Source organism: Grammomys surdaster, unplaced genomic scaffold, assembly GCF_004785775.1.
Source record: "Grammomys surdaster isolate TR1022 unplaced genomic scaffold, NIH_TR_1.0 125024, whole genome shotgun sequence".
Lineage (NCBI taxonomy): Eukaryota > Metazoa > Chordata > Mammalia > Rodentia > Muridae > Grammomys > Grammomys surdaster.
Genome location: NW_021619940.1, coordinates 308,128 through 315,575, shown reverse-complemented (window position 1 = coordinate 315,575; position 7,448 = coordinate 308,128). Strand labels below are relative to the sequence as shown.

The window sequence follows — 7,448 nt, the reverse complement described above, 5'->3', positions numbered from 1 at the left end:
TACTACTGAGTGAGTACTACTGAGTAAGCACTACTGAGTGAGTACTACTGAGTGAGTACTACTGAGTAAGTACTACTGAGTAAGTACTACTGAGTGAGCACTACTGAGTACTTCTTGCTACATTTGAGCTCCAGCTCCTGCTCTAGCTGGATTTTTGTGTATTTGGTTAGCTTTGTTTGGAGAGTTGCTGTGTTTGAGAGATAGTAACAGTCCAGGTTGTCTTTACACTCTCCTCTTGCCACCTGAGTGCTAGGAGTACAGGCTTATACCACCATTGGTCTCCCTGAACATTTTTAAAAACCAGTTTATAGAACACGATATGGTGTTGCATACTTATAATCCCAGAACTCAGGAGGCAGAGACAGGCAAGGCAAAGTCCAACCTGGCTAACATTCTAGGCCTGCTGTGAGGACAGAGAAAGATCCTGTCTCAACAAAAGAAAACAAGCAAGCCAAAACCCACTTTTAATATCTCATTTCTGGATATTTTTCACGTTTGTCAGATTTTGCCCTTTTCAAAGTTTTAATCAGAATAAAGTAGAGAATCTCTGCCTTGACTGTTGGGAATGGAACTGCAATGCATATGACAGTACAGATCTTTCTGTGACACACTGAGTTGGTTGGTGATATCTCTTGTTTTTAGTTTGTATTTCTTTGATGACTACTCATCTTTATGGTGATGGATACACTAACTTTCTAGAATTGATCATTACAACAGTATACACATTTAAAGAAATATTCTGTGAAGAAGTACACCTATATGTCAATGAATTAAAAGAAAACTTATCCTTTCAAAGAGGTAACTTGGACTGCAGACATGGCTCAGTCATTAAGAGCCTTGCCTACACTTGTCACCACCCACATCAGGCATCTCACAAATGCCTGTCACTCAGGCCCCAGGAGATCCAACACCCCCTTCTGGCCTCCAAGGGCACTGGCACACACATGACAAACACACAGAACCATACACATAAATACATAAAAATAAATCTTAAAAAATATTAGTAAAGTCATTCATTGCATTTTATTCCATTTTATGAATATGAATAACTATAACTTGGTCTGGAATGTAGTTCAATTGCATATCATTCTGTAGCACACACAAGGCCCTAGATTTGATCCCCAGCACCATAAATAAATGAGCCAAAAACTTGAACTCTGAAATAAAGTGTCCTTGAGCACTTTACTGCTCAGCCAGTAAAGTGCTTACCATGCAAGAAAGAGGGCTTGAGTTTGATTCTGCAAAACCCACATTAAAAAAAAACAAACAACAACAACAAAAAAAAACCAGCTGGGTATAAGGACACATCCTTACAGGACCAGGGGTGACAAGAAGGTAGGCAAATCCCTAGAACCCACTGGCCAGCCAACTTAGCCTCCTTGGTGAGTTCCAGGCCAGTATGATACCTTATATCAAAAATAAACACAAACCAAGCAAAAAACACAAAACAAAGCAGCTAGAACCTCAGAAACAACAGCTGAAGATGTTCTTGCCTCCACATGCATATGGAACGTGTGTTTGTGCCCACTCATATACAAACATGGCACATAAATGCACACAGATACACTGTGAGATCATCTTTATTGATCTTACTTTCCAGATCTCCTTAGAGGGTCTCTAAATTACATTTCTATGAAGTGATACAGTCTACACACTGAACTACATTTTCTATGCTCTTGTCCTTAATATTTATTTTCTTTATTTTTTATATTTTCCCAGTAATTTCCATTCTCTCTGGTGTTCCTTTGCTTTTAGGAGAATATTTCTGCCTTTAAAACAGGTTGTTATTGTAGCAAGTAGTGCTCAAGAACTACTTTCTCTTTATCTAAAAACCTTACTAAATCTCTCACCACATCGTGTGATGGATCATAATGGCCCAGGGTTGAGGAGGAAGGGCCAAAGGAGCTTCAACCCCAGATACTTCAAACATAAGGATGACAGGAGTTGGCTACCTCTCCCCCTCCCACCCTGGTGTCATAAAGCTGACTCCCCCACCATCAACCCTACTAAGAATTTATTAACCTAACAGCTATCAAACTTCATGCCTTGTTTGACCTCATAAGCTCCTACACACACACACACACACACACACACACACACACACACACACACACGCACACATGTCCCTGAGTATGTTGATGAAGTATGGTAATCTTCCAACACCTCTGCCCTGGCCAATGGTACATGGCCACAGAAACCTTGGCCCAGAGACTCTGGCCACCTCCCCGGGGGGGCATAAATACCACCCCCACCAATAAACAAAACCAACTTTCCAAAGCTGTTCTCAAGTGTGTTCATTGCCAGTAAAAACTAAGATTCTGTACTTCACTCATCCATGCCCAGCTAAGCTGCCCTCCCTCCAGTCCAGCTTGGTAGTACAAAACAAGCCTGGTACCCCAAGGGGGAAGCAGACACAGAGCAGCAATCATGCCCAACTCTGATACAGAAAGTATGGTTAAATTGACCATTATATTGTTTTTATATAGAATGTATAGAAAGAATATCTTGTGTATTGTATGAATATATCACCTGTCAATTTAAAAGCCTATGGCCTATGGCGTAGGCAGGAAATAAAAGGTGGAGCATCCAGGAGGCAGAAAGAATTTTGGAACAGAGCCATGCATGCATGGGAAGAGTCACTCAGGAAGACGTGAGGAGACAGACTCATGATACCCAAGCACAGGTAATCAGCCACATGGCAGAATGTAGGTTAAAATAAATGAGTTGTCTAAACTAGGATCTAGTCAGGATATTGCCTAGCACTACAGTTTTTGGGAGCCGACTCCTAGCAGAAAGCGGCTATCATCTTTGCAGCGCTCTCAAGCCATATATTCTGATAAGAGACTTATTTTCAACAGCACACAACAGCTGAGCACACTCTGATAAACATCTTGTTTTTCTCACATATCTTGTTTTCCTGTTTAGTGCCCCCAGCTGCAAGGCTCATGTGGTATCCACGATGCAAGGCTCATGGCAAAGTGCCTTCAGCTGTGTTCCCTGCTTGTCCACGGCTGCAAGGCAAAAGGTAAAGTATATAAATACCCAGGATTTCCTTTCAATAAATGAGACTTGATCTGACTCTCTGTCTTGTCTCCGTTCTTCTCGTCTCTTGCCCCTCCATCTCCTCTCTCTCTCTCTCTCTCTCTCTCTCTCTCTCTCGCTAGAACCTGTTGACTGACCCTCGGACTGGGACACACAGTCAAGGTATTTGTAAATATATTTTCACAGTCAAGGTATTTGTAAATATATTTTGAGTCTCAGCTTTATTCCTGGGAGTGTGGGGCAGGGAGGAAGAACTCTGACCTAGCTTTTTCAAGAATATCTCTTGAACTGATTTCTGAAACCAAAACTTCTGGACTTTGTGTGCGTGTGTGTGTGTGTGTGTGTGTGTGTGTGTGTGTGTGTGTGTCTGGAAAGACAGCCATGGGTACTGGGAACCGAACTCTTATATTTTTTTTAGTTGTGAGCCTAGCCTTTAACAGCTGAGCCATCTCTCCAGCCCCCCCTTTTTTTTTTATAACCACACATTCTTTCAAAGAAGACTAGCTGCTGCAAAGTACATTGGGAAATCACCAAACAGAGGCACAATAAGGCAATACCATTCTCATCACCATCATAGATTGAATCATTGTCTATAAACAAAGCACACCGCCCATTTATGATAAATTAAGTAAGAGTCTCTCTGAGTATATGATCTATCAAAGTTTGCTCCCCATTTGTCTTTTGGCCAACTGTCTCTAATATGTGGATGAACAACCATGGGACAGTATCCTTTAATTATTTAGGTGTGTATATATTTGCCTGGCATCCTTTACTGTGAGCTCTATCCTTAGCAGATAATAAAATGTGAGATTCCTTATCTATAAATATTTGATACATAATTCTCAAGAAATACTTGATCAGTGGTAGCTCTCCTCAAGTCATACCATCAGTATTTTTGGTTCGTTTCTTATTTTTTCAAGACAAGGTCTCACTATGTAGCTTAGGCTACTCTGGGACTCATTATGTAGATCAGTCCAGGCTAGCCTCAAACTCAGGATTCTCCTGCCTCTGTTTTCCAACTGCCAATTACAGATACGGTACCAAATCTAGCCCATGCTGTCTTCATTTACTAGGAATTATCTGCTAGTAAAAGAAATCAGAAATAACTTTTTTTCTCTCTCTCTCACATTAAAAAGTCTGCTAGTGGCCAATTCAGGGACAGTTGTAGATAACAGGACCATGTTACCTTTAAAGTGTGACTTCCTCTCCTGTTTCATAGGCTAGTACATCTCCTTAAGAATAAGTTTCCTTTCTTGTCCCAGATACCATTGGACTTTTAGGAGCATGTGCATTTTATGCACATAAATCTGTTTCCTAGCCTGTAAATAGTACAGGCCTCCCCACTGCATTCCAAGGATGCATATAACCTGGACTTCCATATTTGCAAACTTAGTACATTTCTCTCTAGTCACTCTCCCTAGGTTTTTATCCAAACTTGTTACACATGCCCCAACCTTCCCAGTTTGTTGTTGTTGACGTTGTTCTCGGTTTCCATTATTTGACCTCCATTTGCAATGTCTCCAAAGAGTCCTTTCAAGTATGTGTCCCTAGTGTTTCCTAGAGCCTCCTTTGACACTCTCACAGCCTAGCATATCCCCATCCCTATTTCAGCACAAGAGGACAGGTACTCTGCTGTGTAAACTAGGTGTAGTGGAACCCAGTGACTGTAGAAAAGGATATAGTCGAATACAGATTTTTGACTCTGCCACTTACTATGCAATGTTAGGGAAATTGCTTCTCCTCATCTGAATCATAAACATCCACTTGCAGAGCAACAGCATTTCCCATACTGTGAGAAGGCTGAACTAGCTACACGGCTATGCTGAGGCCTCAGCAGGGGACACTTCCTATGAGCATTCAGAAAGCTGGGTTAGCTCATCTATCAAGTCATGTATAAGAAGTTGGACCAGCATAAGCGAAGTTTGTTAAGAGACAGCTGCAGGAAGGAGAAACAATCTACATGATGAGAAGGGCTGCCTTCAGATAGAAAGTGGACTTCAAAGCTTCATTTCCCAACCATTCTCCAATCTAGTATCCCATACTGCATCTTGTTAACATGGCTCTTTAAAGTCTGACTTTATCTGACAGTCCCTGTTTTATAATCCTGACTTATTGAAAGAACCAGTCATTCTCATTGAAGGAATATCCCAAACAATGTTGAACTTTTAGTTTGGCTGATTATTTAGACAAACATATTGGCATTGATTTTGTTCCATTGTCGTCTCTGTTTTCTGGAAACTACATGTTCTAGCTAAGGATTTACTGGTTTAAAATTAAACATTATAATACATCATAGGTGTGTTCTGTACTTCATGTTTATCTAATTAAACAGAATCTGGTTTAGCACACTAAATAAATGTAATCCCAGATTGAAAGATGATGCTCCACTCCCATTCCTGGAAGTCAACCTCAATGACTTATGCATCTAAGAGTTAAATATAGGACTCAGGAACTTTGTGTTATGAAAGAAGCTTTGTCCTGGATGGTGACAACTTATTGGTAGACCATATGCTCAACACAGTCAAGGCTCTGGGTTCAGTCTCTACCAGCTGCTAAAGAAGGAAATGGGGGAGGAACAGGGAAAGGAAAAGACGGAGGATGGAACCAAGTGCTAATACACCCAGGTCAACCAAATCAGGAAACCTGACCTTTACAATGATCTTAATCAAAGAACTAAGCTCTGTGTACGGATAATCTTGTCATTGTGTTCTTTCAAAACTGTATTCCACTTCTTTGAGTAGCCTGTCTCTATTGCTAGCCCATTCCCCCAAAAGATCCAGGAAAGAACAATATTTCTAATATCACAAAGTTTCTCTTTTTTTTTAAAGATTTGTTTGTTTATTTATTTATTTATTGTATATGAGTACACTGTCACTCTCTTCAGACACACCAGAAGAGAGCATCAGATCCCATTACAGATGGTTGTGAGCCACCACTATGTGGTTGCTGAGAACTGAACTCAGGACCTCTGGAAGAACAGTCAATGCTTCTAACCGCTGAGCCATCTCTCCAGCCCCTATCACAAATTTTCCACCGTCTTCCTGCTACTCTTCCATATATAACAACACATTCTTTCTATATCTCCATTTTATTATCCAAATCTCAATATTTGAACTGAATGGCCCAAGCACACGTTTCTCGTGTTTATCCAATGTAGCTGACTTTTGCTATGAAGAGCCTGTATTTTACTTTAGTTCTAAAGTGACTCGTCTCCTCACACATTCTAATTTGTTCTCTGGTTGACCTTCTCGGTTCCTTCTTTTCTGTCAAGATGAAGGGACGAGTCTGAATGCCTTCATATGACATGAATTAGGAGAATCACTACTCAAAACCCTTTCCCCTTTGCATGCTACAGTGCCTGAAAAAAAAAACCACCGTGGGAACTGTCATTTGAAGATAAAAACTTCTGAAATGCCCCACATTTCCTTAATTAGTCAGCTCCTGCACCTGTGCTAACTGTCATTTTCCCAGAGAATCTCAGTGAGTAGAGAGAGGAGAGATTATTTGCAAAAATAATTCTGACATGCTATCAACTGCATTTTTCACTCTCTGAAACTGAGAATACTCCTGTTAAATAATAATAAGTCTTGGGTCTATGACTTTAGCTTAGTGACATAGTATTTGCTCAAAATGCATGAGGCCTCGTGTTCGATCCTAAGAACTACACACACACACACACACACACACACACACACACACACACACACAATGTTTTAGTTAAGTTTTACTAAAACAACATGCTTCCTTTTGTTTATTCTGGTGTTTTCCCAAAGATATTGTCTTGGCTAAATTACATTGTCATCTAGACTGGATTTTGATTCACCTAGGGAATACAAATCTAGGAGCGTCTTCCATCTATGGAAGACCCAACCTGAATATGGTAAGTTCAACTCCATAGCCTGGGATCCTGGACTGAATAAAATAGGAAAGAGAGACAGTCAAACACATTCCTTTTCTCTTCTTCAGTGGTTTGCTTAGCTGAGAGCTTGTGTGGTGCCTTCCCCCAAGCACTCTCAAACCATGAGCCAGAATATTCCCTCCTTCCTTCCTCAAGTTGCCTTTTCTGGGTAGGTATCTAACAACAGTAACTAGAAAAGAAATTAGCATGTATGCTGACTATAGATAACTATTAACATCCATATATCCTCTCATACTGATGTTTATTGCACATTGTTAGGAAACACAATGTAAACTTGCACTCATCAATGGTTTTGTGTTTGTTGTTTTTGTTTTGTTGTTGTTTAATTGCTTGCTTAGGATGGCTATAAGTTTATTTGTGGATTTTTTTCTTTTATTGAAAATAGATTTTTTCATACAATATGTTCTGATTACAGATCCCCCTCCTCCTCTGCCTCCATCTCCACCTCCCTTCTCATTTGGGTAGCCATTTAGAGTCACGTGTTTTG

The 7,448-nt window shown here is 40.3% G+C and overlaps 1 long non-coding RNA gene across 1 annotated transcript in view; it reads left to right on the top strand.

The window, feature by feature from the left end:
- Positions 1-3,078, top strand: part of LOC114636891 — a 3,872-nt gene extending 794 nt beyond the window's left edge. The window contains exon 2 of the long non-coding RNA XR_003713697.1: positions 2,926-3,078. This is a non-coding gene — a long non-coding RNA (uncharacterized LOC114636891). The remainder of the gene's footprint in view (positions 1-2,925) is intronic.
- Positions 3,079-7,448: the final 4,370 nt, after the last annotated feature.